We start from the raw sequence: 15,453 nt of genomic DNA on the forward strand, positions 1-15,453 counted from the left end.
TTGGGCGGGGGTATTTCGCTTCGTGTGATGCACGAGCCTTAATTACTAGTAAGAGCTTTAAATGAACACTGATTATAAAAATAGTTTGAGCTGTTTTAGTATATTGCCATGCCATCCTACAACAAATAAAAAAAAGCCTCTCTGCATCAGTCAACCATCGGTTGCAATCACTGTCAAATAATTTGCATTCTTGAATACCGGTTGAACCTTTGTAATCTGTTTCTGTATATACTGATGACACTTTTTGCACATGCTCAGTGCAGCTATAGCTGGTGCATTTATGTTCTGTCTCTTTCCAAAAAATAAACAGCGGTGAGTAAGCGCTCGTGTGTCCACCTTCACTGTGTCCTTGTCTGTTGTGAGCGCTAAATATTTCAATATTAAAGTCTCTCTTACCGTCAGAAGTGGATTGGTAGGCCGGAAATAACGTAAAAAGGAAGGCTGGTGGCGATGCCACCGTGAAGTTCCCGCAACAGCTTTCTGTACGTCACAAATTCTGAAAGCGTCCGCTCAAGCATAGTTAAATATTTGTCATTTAATACAGACTACATTGCATTCTGAAGGAGCCAATGAGTTAGACTAGAAAGTTTCAATAACATTTACTGAGTCACTAGGGCCCAAATGCGAAATATTATTTTGAAATTCATGACGTCACGCTGACGTACCGGAGCTGAGGTTTCGGCACAAAATTTTAAAAAGAGGAATTTAGACTTTCGTTTTCTCTTCTAATCATTCAACCTATTACGGCAAAATTATTTTTTAAAAGAAGTTTTGAAAGAGCACTTTATCAGTCCAGTCTGATGTATTGTTTTCCTTAGGTGTCGCTGTAAGACTTGCTGTTAAACATCGTAGGATTTACGTTCACTATAGGAAGCTTTAGCGAACTCAATTTGTAACCATAGTATGGGAAAACGCGTTGTGGGGCGAATTATACAGAGTTATATAGGCGTTCCGAGAGGTGTACTTCGCGTTTGACTATATATTTCCTCAGCCGCCGTGGTAGCTAAGTGACTATGGCGTCGCGCTGTCGAGCACCAGGTCTCGGGTTCGAACCCTGCGGTGGCATCCGCAGTCTCGTGAGGGCGCAATACAACAACGCCAGAGTAAGTTAAATTGTGTACACGATAAAGAACTCCAGGTCATCAAAATTAACCCGGAATCTTCAACCACGGCGTGTCACATAATAAGATCGTGGTTCTGGCGCGTACAACCACATAATCCAATTTAATTTCATTTATTAAAACTATCATCATCATCTATATATATATGGGGCCATCCAGACATGACGTACTTGCTGCAAAATATTTGTACATTTTACCGATCACTAAAGATTACTAGAAGCGTGGGAGAGGACAACGCGCTTGACGCTTGCGCTATCCGCTCTGCAGTATCTTTCTCGAGATAAGCGTGAGCGCGTGCGGACGCCAAACACTTCGTGGTGTATCTGGACGAAAAATGAGCCACTGTGTGTACGTGTTTTCAGGACTCCGTGATTTCGCATGAGAGCGCGCCGCGATATGGCGTCGGTGTCCGTTGGGGTTATCAGTGGCAACCTAATAATTGTTAGTATTTGCGTGATGCAAATCATTTTCATTATGCGCGGTCATTGTGGAGCCCCAAACTAACGAAGTGCTGGCATAGCACTGGCCTGACAAAATACTAACAAAGGTGCCGCTCTATACGTGGCACTTCCCATAGCGAAAATGCTGCAGCGCTCCGGTTGCGATTCGTTTTCATTTGAAACCCGTCAGGTCATGCAAATTTTGAAACCTTTCAGATGGAGCACCTTTCACTGCACTATATAGGTGCATCGCGCCTTACACACAGGGGGGTCAAAGTCTGTCTAACGCCGCCTTTGCGCTTATCACATTGCTCGGCTGCACCAGATAAGCAATCCTGTCGACGCATGTGCGTGAAACGAGTGATTGGCAAACACGTCAGAGAAGCGTGCAGTTCAGACAAATTAGTGGTTGTAAGCCTTTCTTATTTTGTTTCGCTTGCTTGTTTGTTTGTTTCTTTCTTTCTTTCGTTCAGTGCCGGAAAAGAGGTGGGTATTTGTAGTATCCGAGGACGAAGGCGTGGTAGTAAGCTGATAATTTTCGCGCTGCTTGATTTTTTTTTACTATTTCATCATCTTGTTATGCGTTGAAGGATGAAATAGACCACGCAGGGACAGCAGATGAGGAATCTCGCGAGCTGGTATGGCAGATCTCGATAGAACGTATCACAACTTTCCGGGGCTATCTTTGTTTTGCGACCGGGCGCTGACCAAGCACGCTTTCCTTATCGTTTCCAGTTTCCACACTAATAGTCACAGAAGTTGACACAAGCCCGTCGTCCTCAAGAAGCACAATAGTGCCTTCACCGCTTCATGGGCCGACGAGCGATGGGGGCGGTGTTCCAGCAGCACCTGCACGGAAAGCGTGCGATTGTCCAGTTTTTTTAGCGCGTTAGTGCAATACTACACGCGTCAGCGAACTAACCGCTAATTTCCCTTCTTTCCTTCCCTACTCTCTCTCCCTGTCATCTTTGTGTTCCCTCTTCCCATTCCCCCGGTGTAGGGTAGCCAACCGGACGTTATTCTGGTTAACCTTCCTGCCTTCTGCCTTTCTCTTGCTTCCTTCCTTCCTTCCTTCCTTCCTTCCTTCCTTCCCTCCTTCCTTCCTTCCCTCCTTTCTTCCTTCCTTCCTTCCTTCCATCCTTCCTTCCTTCCTTCCTTCCTTCCTTCCCTCCTTCCCTCCTTCCTTCCTTCCCTCCTTCCCTCCTTCCTTCCTTCCTTCCTCCTTCCCTCCTTCCTTCCTTCCTTCCTTCCCCTCCTCCTTCCTTCCTTCCTTCCCGCCTTCCTTCCTTCCTTCCTTCCCTCCTTCCTTCCTTCCTTCCTTCCTTCCTCCTTCCTTCTCTCCTTCCTTCCTTCCTTCCTTCCCTCCTTCCTTCCTTCCCTCCTTCCTTCCTTCCTTCCTTCCCGACTTCCTCCTTCCTTCCTCCTTCCTTCCTTCCTTCCTTCCCCTCCTTCCTTCCTTCCCTCCTTCCTTCCTTCCTTCCGTCCTTCGCGCGAATGCTATATCAGCGGTATCTTGAGCTGATTGAGCTGAGATCAGGGAGCACGGAAGGGTCAGGAAGTGCGTTTCGTGTATACCTCGAAAGCCCCGAGTCTGAGTTGTGCCGGTGATTAGTTGGTAGCGCACAATATCGGAAACGACCACAGTAAAATAGGTGGTTCACTTCTACTATCTCGAACAAGGGAAGCGCCGGGCTGGAGCCAACTGACGGAGTAACAGTTCGTGCGATAGGACAAACAGAAGGAACGCTATCGCTATCCCATTCACTGTCTTACCCTATTCAGTTGTAGCATGTACCAACCAGTCTAAGTTAGCACTCCGGAGCCAACATTTCGACATGGAGACTTGTTTTCGTCAAAGGAAGACGAGTTGACTAGTCGAAACGTTGGATGGATCCAGCCTACTCTTATTCGCGCACTGTTGACCACTTCAAGTTAATTAATTAAGTACGTAGTTTTATATACTTGCCGAAACAGCGATCTGATTATGAGGCACGCCTTACTAGGGGACTCCGAATTAATTTTTGACCAGCTGGTGTCCCCCTAAGTCTAAGTACACGAACGCGTTTTCACTTGGGCCCCATCGCAATGCGGCCGCGCCGCAACCGGCGCAACCTTGAACCTCGAGCTACGGAGCACAACGCCCCCCGTGAACCTTTGTTTGTCTTGTTTGGATCAGTGTGTATATCAGTGTGGAGGTCTGCGGTAAGTGTGACATTAGGTAAACGCCAACAAAATATAAAAAAAACAAGTTATTCTGAAGTATGTGCTCTAAGTTTGGCAAAAGGAATCTGTAATATTCGCCGTCAAAATTTAGGCTGTAAGTCGTGTTGCTGTCGACGGGATCGTTGTAGACGTGAGCCAGTTGGCGCGTTTACGTTTGCTTCCTCTCTTGGATAAATACTTGGGCTCGTTGGCTCGATTTCAGAAGGACGCAGACTCATGCCTAACTTTTGGTTGATCGACTGATTGCTTCTTCGATGGGGCTTTTCATGGCAATACTTCAGTTTTGAGAAATGCTTGAGGAAGCAACTCACACGCAGTCCCTGCGTACGCAACTTCTGTATTCGCTGGGCAGCCAGCATTCGTCTCACTCGTAAAAAAAAAAAAGAAAAAAGACATGGACACGGATTGATTACCTGCAGAAATTTGCGGTTTCAACATTGCACACACCTCTTCCTCTCTGTAAAGGCGGGGTCAGCAGCAGAACGCTGCTAAAGGTTACCGCTAGCATGCGGAACTTCACGACCGTACATGCATTTGCTTACGTAAGGCCCAGCTTCTTGCATGGTGCCTCACAGTTCTCAGTTCAGGATATTGAGATAGAAGAAAAGGACACTTGCATGTGCCCAAGCAGGTACGACAGAACCGCTTGTTCCTGTGGTACATCACTCTTTCCATTGGCTTGGTCTTTTGTGCTCTTGTAAACGTAAATTGTTTCGCAAACTGCCCAGTTTATTCTTTTTCTCCCAGTACGTAATCACTATATCCGTCTTCTGTATAGCAGCCGTGGCGCAGGGCATGTTGTGAGCAGAGAGCCGTGAATCTGGATCCTGTAAGTGTCCGTACTCTCTCAACATTTCGAGAGAAAAAAGAAGATAAGAAAAGGGGGAAAAAAAACAAGCAAGTTCGAGTCTTGCGCTTGAAAATGCGGTATATAGTTACTGCATTTTTTTCCTATGGGAGCACTTTGCCTAGTTGATGCCTTTTTGTCCAACCTCCTCGCCGTCGCCTCTCGGAGTGATGACATGGCTGAAAAGAAGCGTCTCACTTTATCGTCGCCCCAACCCGACGCCCGCGTGAAATCTATCAGGGAGAGTGCCGCCCCCACCCCCCTCCCCTCCTCGCCCCTACCACGTGCCGTCAGCTCATATATAATCTTGGCAGGGACGAGAACAAACCAGCAAAATTGTCACTCATATAGAAATGCGCAACTCTTGAGTCTGAAATCCCGATAACACATCGCTTTTTTTCGCGGATATCCGATAAAGCAGCAGCCTCGTGCAAATCAACCACACGTTTACTCGATTAGCGAAAGCTGACGAGTAAACGTCACCTGATTTTCGCGCAATTAACGATTTCAATAAGCGATAGCAGACGCTACCTCCCCGTTCCTCAACAGTTATTGAACAGCAACGAAAACGAAAGCTGACGCTTATCATGAAGTGGCAGTGTAGCAAATACCAATACAGTGAGCGCTGAACAGGTGAATAGATCGTTATCTTCAAAGTGTAGCCCAGGGCGTAATTGAAAAGAGAACATGGAAAATTATATATAGTTAATGACAAATATTCACATCAATGTGATTCATATAAAAGTGACACTGTAGGCTACGCTCTCACAAAGTTGCCAAGCACGATTAGCGCGTCACCCGCTACTCGCATCACTTAGTTGCGTCATTTTTCTCGTGTAATTAAGCTCATGCCACAAACAGCAGACGGCACCATCCTCCTGTGACAAAATTTCGATCGTTACGCATAATGTACGCTTAAAAAAACTTTGCGCGCAAAGTAATTAATGCAACCGCCACTACAGCGACCTAGCGTGTATCTGTTGCACGTAACACCCTTTTAGCACTTGGAAGTTATGCAAAGGTGCAGTAAGGGTGTTGTACGATGGCGAATGAGAAAGTCTTTGCCCCTATTTTTTAGTAGCGAAAATAAGGTATATACAGGTAATTACCAGTATACGTACTATTCTACGTACTTTACACTATTTTCCCCACATACTCCCCACGCCGGTTTAGATATTTGCCCCATCTCAGCGCTAAATTTGAGACACCCCTGTGGTAGAATTCGTCCGGCTGACTGTGGAACCACCATCTGACTGCTGTTTTGGATTCATCGTTGCACGTGAATCGCTGTCTTGCCAGGAACTTCTTCAGCGGACCGAAACTCAAAGCGAGACACCTTTCCCCACACGTGGGCTGCATTTCCCTGTGGATTTCGATGGGCGTTCACCCCTTGCTCCATAGAAAATGAATCACACTTCGTTGCTCGTACGCCATGGACGTGTTGAGCAGAACCGCCATATTAACGCGTTAAGGGCCCCGTGTCGCAGAAAATCCGGTGTCGGCGTGGATGCCGGCGTCCGTGCCGGAGAAAATCATACCAACCACCCCGACCGCGCAGGCCCTCCACGTGGTGCATGGTCTTAGTGAACAAAAAATGAATTTCTCGCTGTGATCCGTCAGAAAAACGGTAAAGTACGACTTAACCACAACCTACAGACATGGTGGCGTCGGATTGTAATTTGAATGTACGAGAAAACATAATTCTGTTACGAGGAAACTCAAACTCAAACCCCTTTTCCAGCATTTCTACCATACCTACATCGGCGCGCTCAGGTATGGTACTTGCGAAAATCATATCCAAATGGCGCTCACATCCTCGGCAGGTCAGATTGGGACTTCGCCTGCCTAATGCGTTTTGGACACGCGCGCGCGTCGGAGCAATAGCAAACAATTAATAAAATCATTTAAAAATGTGCTAGGGCCTACACATTTCAATATAAGACGACTTACATTATCCCTGGAAAAACATTTTCCCAGCAATGCATTTCTGTTTAAAAGTGAAGCCGACTTTAGGGGATCGGTGTAAGCTTGGTCTATGTAAGCTGACTTTCCTACGTTCTGTGTTGCAGTGAAGCCCATTGTAAGAAAAATGCGATGCGAACAGGGCCCGATAACGCTATCGCGTTCCACTCTTAAAGGCGAAGCTTAAGCGTCCTCCAATTTTTTCAACAACTGACAGCAGCGCCGTGCCGCGGAGCTACCGGCAGATAAGGCTGGGCCGGTCCAAGAAAGCTCCACCGCTGGGAATGGATATGTTGACTTCGCATTTACAGCCGTAATTTGGCAAAAAATAGGGGCAAAGGCTTTCTGATTCGCCCTTTTACAAACGAACGCACCCACTGTCGAAATATAGCAAATAAATAAGGGTTAGACAAGGGTGTTCTGATAGCCAACGCAACCAGGATGATGATTTATTATTATTTTCTTTTTACGTCTATGGTGATGCAACCGTCGCTTCCATGGAAAACGCCGCCAACAATCCTCACCCTTGATGGCACTCACAACGCGAAGTGGAGGCCGGAGGCCCGAAACCTCATCGGCTGCAACTCGCTCCCGTAGCGCGTTCTCGGGTTTCCTCGACTCGCAAAGGCGCGATGATGATTCCGCGCGGCCCGGCTTCTCGACCTACAGAAGAGGTCAGTCGATAAGAGTGCGGCTTCGTTCGGCCAGCTTCGCGGGGACGTTACACGTCGGAGACCTAGAGATGTACACAGATAAACAAAAGGAAGACCGAGAACACTGACCGCCTCCGGCTGCAGCGGCTCGCGAGGTAACGAGGAAAAAAAAAAAAGAGAATGAATAAACGAAAATGCTGTCAACGAACGATGAGTGCAAGCGGGTCGCGTTTCAGAATAACGCCCACCTTGCAGCCGCGCACCCCGACTTGCTGCGTATGTGGCTTCGGTCTCGCGAAGGCAGGCCACGCCGCCATTGCTCTATATGGAAGGTGGAGGGGCATGTAGTTATATGGGCTTTGTGGTGTATCAGTATGAGGCCTGCCGGGCTTCTCGGACTGCGTCACACCATCGCCCGAGGCACCAGAAGATTTGTCTCCGGCACGTGTTGGTCGAGGCGTACACGGGTGACTCTTGCGCATATCTGCATTGTATAAAGCTTTCTCTCTCTCCTCTTTCAAGGGCAGGTCTAATCGTGCGGTTTTTCTTGTCTTACTTCTAGTAGATACACTGGGCGCGAGCTCTAGCTGCTCTGGTATAGTTTCGGTTCTCCCCCAAATTTACAGATTGTCGTCGTTGTCGGCGTCGTCGTCGTCGTCGTCGTCGTCGTCGTTGTTGTTGTTGTTGTTGTTGTTGTTGTTGTTGTTGTTGTTGTTGTTGTTGTTGTTGTTGTTGTTGTTGTTGTTGTTGTTGTTGTTGTTGTTGTCGTCGTCGTCTCAAAACCAATGTCTCGAATTATCGTCCGATTTCTCTTCTCTGGGCCACCTATCAATTTTTTTAGCTTGCTCTTCACAACGTATTGTCCTTTAGTGGGAAGAGTCTCTTCATTCCGAACCTGCAAGCGCTTCTGTATGGAAAGTAGGAGACTTCTAGACAGCATGGGAAGAAGAGGGATTTCTCACCAACGTGTCAAACTGTTGGTCTTTTCGGAATGACCGCGAATAGTGTGCAAGGGAGTGTCGCGCTTTCTTGTCGCATTTATGCGGGAGATGGGACTATGGTGACACATAAGGCACAGAAAAAGATGCTCACGGGCAGAAATTACCGGCTATGTGTGCCAAGATAAGCCCGCTTGTAGCAACATCACCTGCTGTGTTTCTGAGTGGACTTTCAGTATTAGTGTGGCATTAGTGTACTTATGTGACTGGACTTTGTATTATTGTGATTTGGAGTCGACTTTTAGTTTTGATACTTGTAGGTTAATTCTTTTTTTTTTCATATCTGTATGTGAAAAGGAGTATATAGCCGGCGCCAATTAAAGGCGACAAAATCTTCTAAATACCGTATCATAAAAACAAACCACCCCAACCTTCTGAATTAACATGTATTTATCTCTGCATGGTCACTCAAGTATCACACATCTCGCAAGTTTTATGACGCAGATCTCCGCGCCGGCACTTCAGAGGGGGCAATTTGGCAATATTTACCGTTACCTCATCAAATATATTGACGTAGTCAACCACTCACTGCTTCTGGGTAAGCTTACGCACTTTGGTGTTGACTCTTCAGTTGCCAATCTCTTGCACAGTTACCTTCTTAATAGATCATGTTGGATTAACGTCAATGGCCGAACGTCTTCTTTGTACCAGGAAACTATCGGCGTCCGTCAAGAGTCAATATTTATTAGGACCACTCCTTTAAAAAAAAGTTTTGTTGATGACGTTTCTTCCGCTATTTGAAATTCGTCTTTCCTTCGATGTGCCGGTGACATTAGGATTGTAAGAAGATTCACACTGTCGATGTGTGAATCGAAACTGGGACTTTTTTAAACATATATTCATTAAACGTTCTATTAAGCATATATATATATATATATATATATATATATATATATATATATATATATATATATATATATATATATATATTAAGCACGGGAGAGCGGCCATACACCATCTGGATGTTGTTCAAAAACCCACTTTTCTTGTACAAACAGCTTTCCGATCTACGCGCATGGCGTCCTTCATTTTCCGGCGCATCGCTGGTTCCTGTCCCATCGCCGGCGCACCTTTCGGCACAGGTAGGGGAATCAAGCCAATGTTGCTGCTGCCATCAACGCGACGCAGTGACTGTCATTGCGGTCATAACTTCGTCGCCACTCGTGCTGGAGCCCATCAGTGACGTCATAAATCTGTACGTATCAAGGCAGCAGCTATCACCTGACATGCATGTAGTGAGTACGCGTTAGAGCGTCAACCATGTGGATGTCGCTTAGAAACCTTCTTCTCTTGTACATGCCGTTTGACAATTTGCCATCCTTATACTCGAAATGTACTAGCATTGCATGTTTGCTGCTTTTCCCGTGCCCAACTGTACGGTATGCGTCATTTTGCGAATGTGTCTTTGCCGGAAAACTTTTATTTCTCAGTGATGACTTGGGAACTAAATCCTGGACCAACCTGAGCGGCATAATGAAGGTATCACTGCAACTGCTAACCTTTCTTTAAAAATCGACACACGGCGCGCCGAGTTGGTGTCGGCATTTGCTGAGCTTAAGGGAAAAACATGAATCCCTTGCGCAGACAACAGCTAGCTGATTTAACCACTAGGCTGGATACATTTGAAATCATTTTTGAAATCCTAGGAGGTGCGCCTGCTTCAGTCGATATACCTTGGGAAGTTGTGTATGCTGTTAAAATCAAAGAATAAATTTTATGTGTACGGCGCAGCCACTTATTAGTCTGCGAGCTTGATCCCGCACGAGAGACAAACGCGCATGATAGCACCAGCACTGGCAATGACTTCTTCTCTGGCTCTGCGTATACGCACGCGTATATAGCAAGCACGTGTCCAGCCCATGCCAGTCACACATCAGCTTTGTTTTCTAACGTGCGAATCATGCTAAATAAACGTGCAGCGTTGCCTCTTCTCTAACTCACTTATGTTCCGCAGACATCATCATTCTCACGGAGACTTGGCTGTCCGCTAAGAAAAAACGCAGCGAGATATTCGATTTGGATAAACAATATTTCTGCTGCGGATACGAAAGTAACATCTTATCAGGCGGTAGTGTTCTAATCAGCGCCAGTGAAGAACTAGTACGGTTGACAAAGTCGTTAGAACTTGTTTGTGCATACAAATTTTGCTTGACAACCAGGCCCACATTTTTTTTTCTTTTGTGGGTGGATGCTACAGGCCACCCACTGCCCTGCCTCATTTTGCAATGATTCGCTTGATGTTTTAAATAGAATAGTAGTTCGGTTTCCCAAGTCTCCAATATTTATCATTGAGGACTTCAACTTTCCTGATATCAGGAAGTTCTAGTCGAGTGCCCTTTGCCCTCCCCTGAGCTAAGATTTCACGCGCTGAGGCAATGCTGGGAACTGCGCAGATTTCGCATTCGGGAAGCGCGTCTTACCGAGTCACGCGAGTGACGCGCTATCAGCTCGGCTGCAAAACAACCGAGAAGCCAAGCAGACGCGCACTTACAATCGACTCATTCGTCTTTGCAAATGGAGCGAGAAAAGTGATCCTCGTTCCGCTGCCTGCATGAGCATTGTACGCAAGCGCTCTGGCGTTCCTGCTAGCGGTTGTGTGCAAATTGCAAACACCCGCCGTGGTGGCTATGGCGTTGGGCTTCTAAGCTCGTGGGTTCAAATCCCGGCCGCGCTGGCCGCAGTTCGATGTGCGGGTGAAATGCGAAAAGAACGCTCGTTGCATTGGGTGCACGTTAAAGAACCCCAGGCGGTCAAAATTATCACGGAGTTCCCCACTACGGCGTGCCTCATGATCACATCGTGGTTTTGGCACGCAAATCCCCACAATTTAATATTTTTTTTATTTAGGTTACTAGCATATGCTGGTCTGTGCGGAGAGTACCGTAAAGAACGCTCAACTAAAACACTCTATTATATGGTACAGCGATTCGGTTTCCTATAGGCGATGTTCTGCTCATTGCTCCCAGTTTGTTTGTGTGCGCCATGATTTCATGTGTCCCGACTTGTGCTTGAACCCACGCGTCTGTCTACCTTATCTTCTGACATCCTGAATTTAATCTTCACGACTCACCCTGATATAGTTTTCCAACTTACTTATCTAAAAGGATTGAGTGATCACATGACGCTTAGCGTTTCTTTAGGCGCATGCGTGCTCCCTCTGTGAAAAATATCAATGTTATTCGCGAATACAACAATGCGGACGTTGCTTTTAATTACTGCCGAAAGGAAACTCTTTACTGCCGATTACATGGAAAACTTTGAGTAGCGTGCCGTTGAAAAACATTGGATTTTATATAAAATGAATTATTGTCGCTAACTGACCGCTTCGTGTCACAAAGGAAAATTACATCTAAGCAACGCTTGCCTCGGGGTTGACGCCTTCACTAAAAAGGCCTCGAAAAAAAAAATTCGAGTCTTTTGTCGCGTGAAACAAAGGAACACGGTCGCTGATTGATCAGAATATGCTAATGTTGAAGCCGAGAACGATGTCACTGTGTCTATAGTGCTAGACAACATTTTCTTGATGTCACTCTGCCCTCAATTACTCACACAAACCCACGTAAGTTCTGGAACCTAGTTAGTGGCGACCAAACAAAATGTTTTCGACGCCCCTTACTGCCTATGTTCCACAGAAAAATGCTGTGTTGTCTTCAATTATATGTATGCTTCATATTTCCACAGACCAACGTAAACCACTTTTTCACCTTTGTCCAGCCCTTCTTTTACCAATGGATCCAGTTGTAGTAGATTCTGTCGGTGTTAGTTGTTTAATACAGAACTTAAAAATTTTTTTCAGCGTCATCTGGGCCTGATTCACTCAATTTCCAAATAATCAAATGTACTGAATTTTTCTGCCCTGTTATATTGTGTAGCAGTCTCCCGCAGTCATTACAGGGCTCCATCGTGCCCAACGACTGGAAAGTAGCGAAGGTGGTTCCAGTCCACAAGTCAGGTAATACAGGTTGGCCTAATAATTACCAACCGATCTCATTAACAAGCTTTCCCTGTAAAATATTACAACAACGTAAGATATTCTCACTTGGCATATATACTCACTTTCTAGAATGTTTATACCCTTTTTAATACCTCTCAGTATGGCTTTCGAAACACCTTTTTCGGCGAAATGTAACTCTTAACCTTCACTAACAACCTGTTTGCGAATGCTAGTCTTGGAATCGTCATCGACTGTATATTTTTAGACATTGAGAATGTCTTTGATAATCTGTCGCATGAATTGCTTATACTAAAACTATAACTTAATATTGATCAGAATGTATTTAATTTGTTGAATTGTTTCTTTCTAACAGAACGCGATACGTAACAGCTAATAACTTTTCTTCAAGTCCTTCTTCTGTAACATCTGGTGTACCGCAAGGTTTCCTACTTGTACCGCTTCTTTTTTTAAATCTATATTAATGACCTTCTCGTTAATTAAGCTATTAGCGGATGATTGTTTTATGTATCATGAGATAACTGACATGTCCTACTGTAATAAGCTCCAACAGGATCTTGACCATGTGTCGGAGTGGTGTTTAACATGGTGTATAAAGCTAAATATAGGAAAATGTAAATTGATGCAAATATCTCGTCGTTCTCACATCGACACTGAGCGAAACTATGATCTTAAATGTCTTCCTCTGTTACCTGTAACCGTCTACAGGTACCTGGGTTTTCAAACTACCAACAGCCTCTCATACACACCCACATCGACTACATTTCCAACCGCGCCAACTGCATGCTTTGCTATCTGCGCCGGAATTTTAACTCTGCACCAACGTCCCTTAAGCTAACCTTTTTATAAAGCGCTCGTTAGATCAACGCTAGAATACGTCTCTGCCATTTGAGACCCCCGTCAGCTTACCCTTGTTGAACACGCTTGAGAGCATTCAAATTTGAGCCACAGTTTTCATTATATCATATTACTCGCGTCATGTCAGTGTCACGTCGATGAAGACCACTTTAAGGCATGCCAGATCTTTCAACACGTTTTAAGTGTTCCCGCCTCTGTCTCTTTCATAAAATGTATCATTGTAACCCTGTTTTGAAAGAAACCTTATTTTACTCCCCCGACCTACATTTCACAAAGGCCAGACGACAGCTTTAATGTAGGAGTGCCTGTTTGTCATGCGAACTTGTTTAGCGAATCTTTCATCCCTAGGACAAGCGTCAACTGGAATCACCTTCCTGCTTCCATCACTCTCATCCCGGATTACAACAGCTTCAAATCTGCTGTTAACAATGCTTTTTGTTAAATTGAAATGCATATGTGTTTCTTTTTTTCACTCATCTTTTAGCGCCTTCGGGCCTTGAAATAAATAAATAAATAAATAAATAAATAAATAATAAATAAATAAATAAATAAATAAATAAATAAATAAATAAATAAATAAATAAATAAATAAATAAATAAATAAATAAATAAATAAATAAATAAATAAATAAATAAATAAATCACAAGCCGGTTTCTAATACCGAAGCTGGATCTTCTTCTAGCCCTTTGGATTATTGTCACTGTCATCACTTCGTTGGCGACGTAATCGTGCTGGCTTTCTGTTTCTTCTAAAAATCCGTCATGGCATCCTTGCCTGCTCCGAACTCCTCAGTATTATTGCGTTTCAAGTTTAGCGCAAGATCACCAAGGAGCAGAAGCCTTTCCATGCTCCTGCTTGCCATAGCAAAGGTTCAACTGTCCCCAAAATTCAAATTCCTTAGAACGCTTATTTTGTTGACGTAGATATTTCTCACGTCACTGTATTTTTTTCCCCGAGCGTTGCACTGTTGTTTTATAGTTTCCGGAGGAGTCTTTTTCTCCTCCTTTTTTATTGAACTTAGCTTGCGTTTTGCATGTGAACTGTCGTTTTCATAATTGTGCTTTCATATTTAATGTGCTTGTTCTCTCGCTGCGCTTTTAATTTTTCGTTTAGCTTATGCCTCTTTTCTTGACTTACATTCTGATGTAGTTTTTTTTTTTCACGTTGTAAGCGTGTGCAAGCACTCAGACCTCAGTAGCGTTCCTGGGCACGTTAAATAAATTATTCATCGATTAATTATCACATTGACATTTTCCTACATAGCAGGATACTTGATTCAAGTCACTGTTGATTTGTTTTGTGCTGGGTATATTTTTCGTTTTCTTTATATGTGCTATGTGCTCCCAATATGTATTTTATGCATGTCCTATACTACATACTATAAGTATGCTTCTGTTTTCTTGCGATTACGTTGTGTTAATTGTGTTTGTTTTGAGTGGTGCCAATATGAATACCTTTGAGGTTGTTTCAACTGCCTGGGTCCGCTTAGTGAACCATCATGATTGATTGATTGACTGATTTTGTCGTGGCCTCATGATTGAATGTCCGCGAATGATCATGCGCCATATGCGCGGTATCGCAACGGTGCTGTTGTTTTGGCCGCGAATGCGTTGGCCATGAGAACGACGGCTGACGAAAGTTGACGGAGAAGCGATGACTGTTCACGTACATCTCTGTGTTCTCGTTGGCCTTCCCGTTTTCTATAGGGCGCCAGGCTATCTGTGTGTACACATTTGCATGCTGAATGACCATGTACGCAGTCTAATCTCTCACCAGATAACTTGCAGCGCCTTAACAAAACGTGCGTTAAGGTTTAAATATTATACTTTTGAGTCTGTAACTTTGTCACTTTGAATGCAGTTCGGCTGTTTTTCTTAGCGAAGCACCGCATTGAAGCACGAACATGATGCATAATGCAACGGAGTTCTTTTTTTTTCTTAAAAAGAAAGCTTTCAATACATGTATTTAGCCTAAGTTTGGGAATTTGTAAGTTAGCGTGTAGTCACGTTGTGTTCCACTATTGTCTGCGTCATGCTGAAACACTTTGCGGTAGCTCTTCGCTTGTCGCTCATACACGAGCCGCGCCATTGACCATGACCCGATTTATCTCTCTGTCGTGTCTTTTACGCGATATTAGTCAGCGCATATTTTTTTTTTTTCATTTGCCTCCTCTCACCCATCTTATTTAAAATGCCGACAGCCCGAACTGTGAACACTTCCAAGTACTTGATACTGTGCAACATGCGTTTTGCGACTGCGCTGAGTCCGCACCACAGCGAATGATGCTGGCTTCTACGCTGGCAGTCATCGGAAGGCGGCCATTGTCGGAAGGTACTATTTGACCGGAATGGGTGACCACACAACAGCAAGAACAGCTGCGACGATTGTTACAATGACT

At 44.7% G+C, this 15,453-nt stretch overlaps 1 protein-coding gene across 2 annotated transcripts in view; it reads right to left on the bottom strand.

Moving 5' to 3' along the window:
- The window catches only part of LOC119461488 (procathepsin L), a 392,372-nt gene that overhangs the window by 66,959 nt on the left and 309,960 nt on the right, over positions 1-15,453 (bottom strand). The window lies entirely within an intron of this gene.

This window comes from Dermacentor silvarum, chromosome 8 (genome assembly GCF_013339745.2).
Source record: "Dermacentor silvarum isolate Dsil-2018 chromosome 8, BIME_Dsil_1.4, whole genome shotgun sequence".
NCBI classification, from domain to species: domain Eukaryota; kingdom Metazoa; phylum Arthropoda; class Arachnida; order Ixodida; family Ixodidae; genus Dermacentor; species Dermacentor silvarum.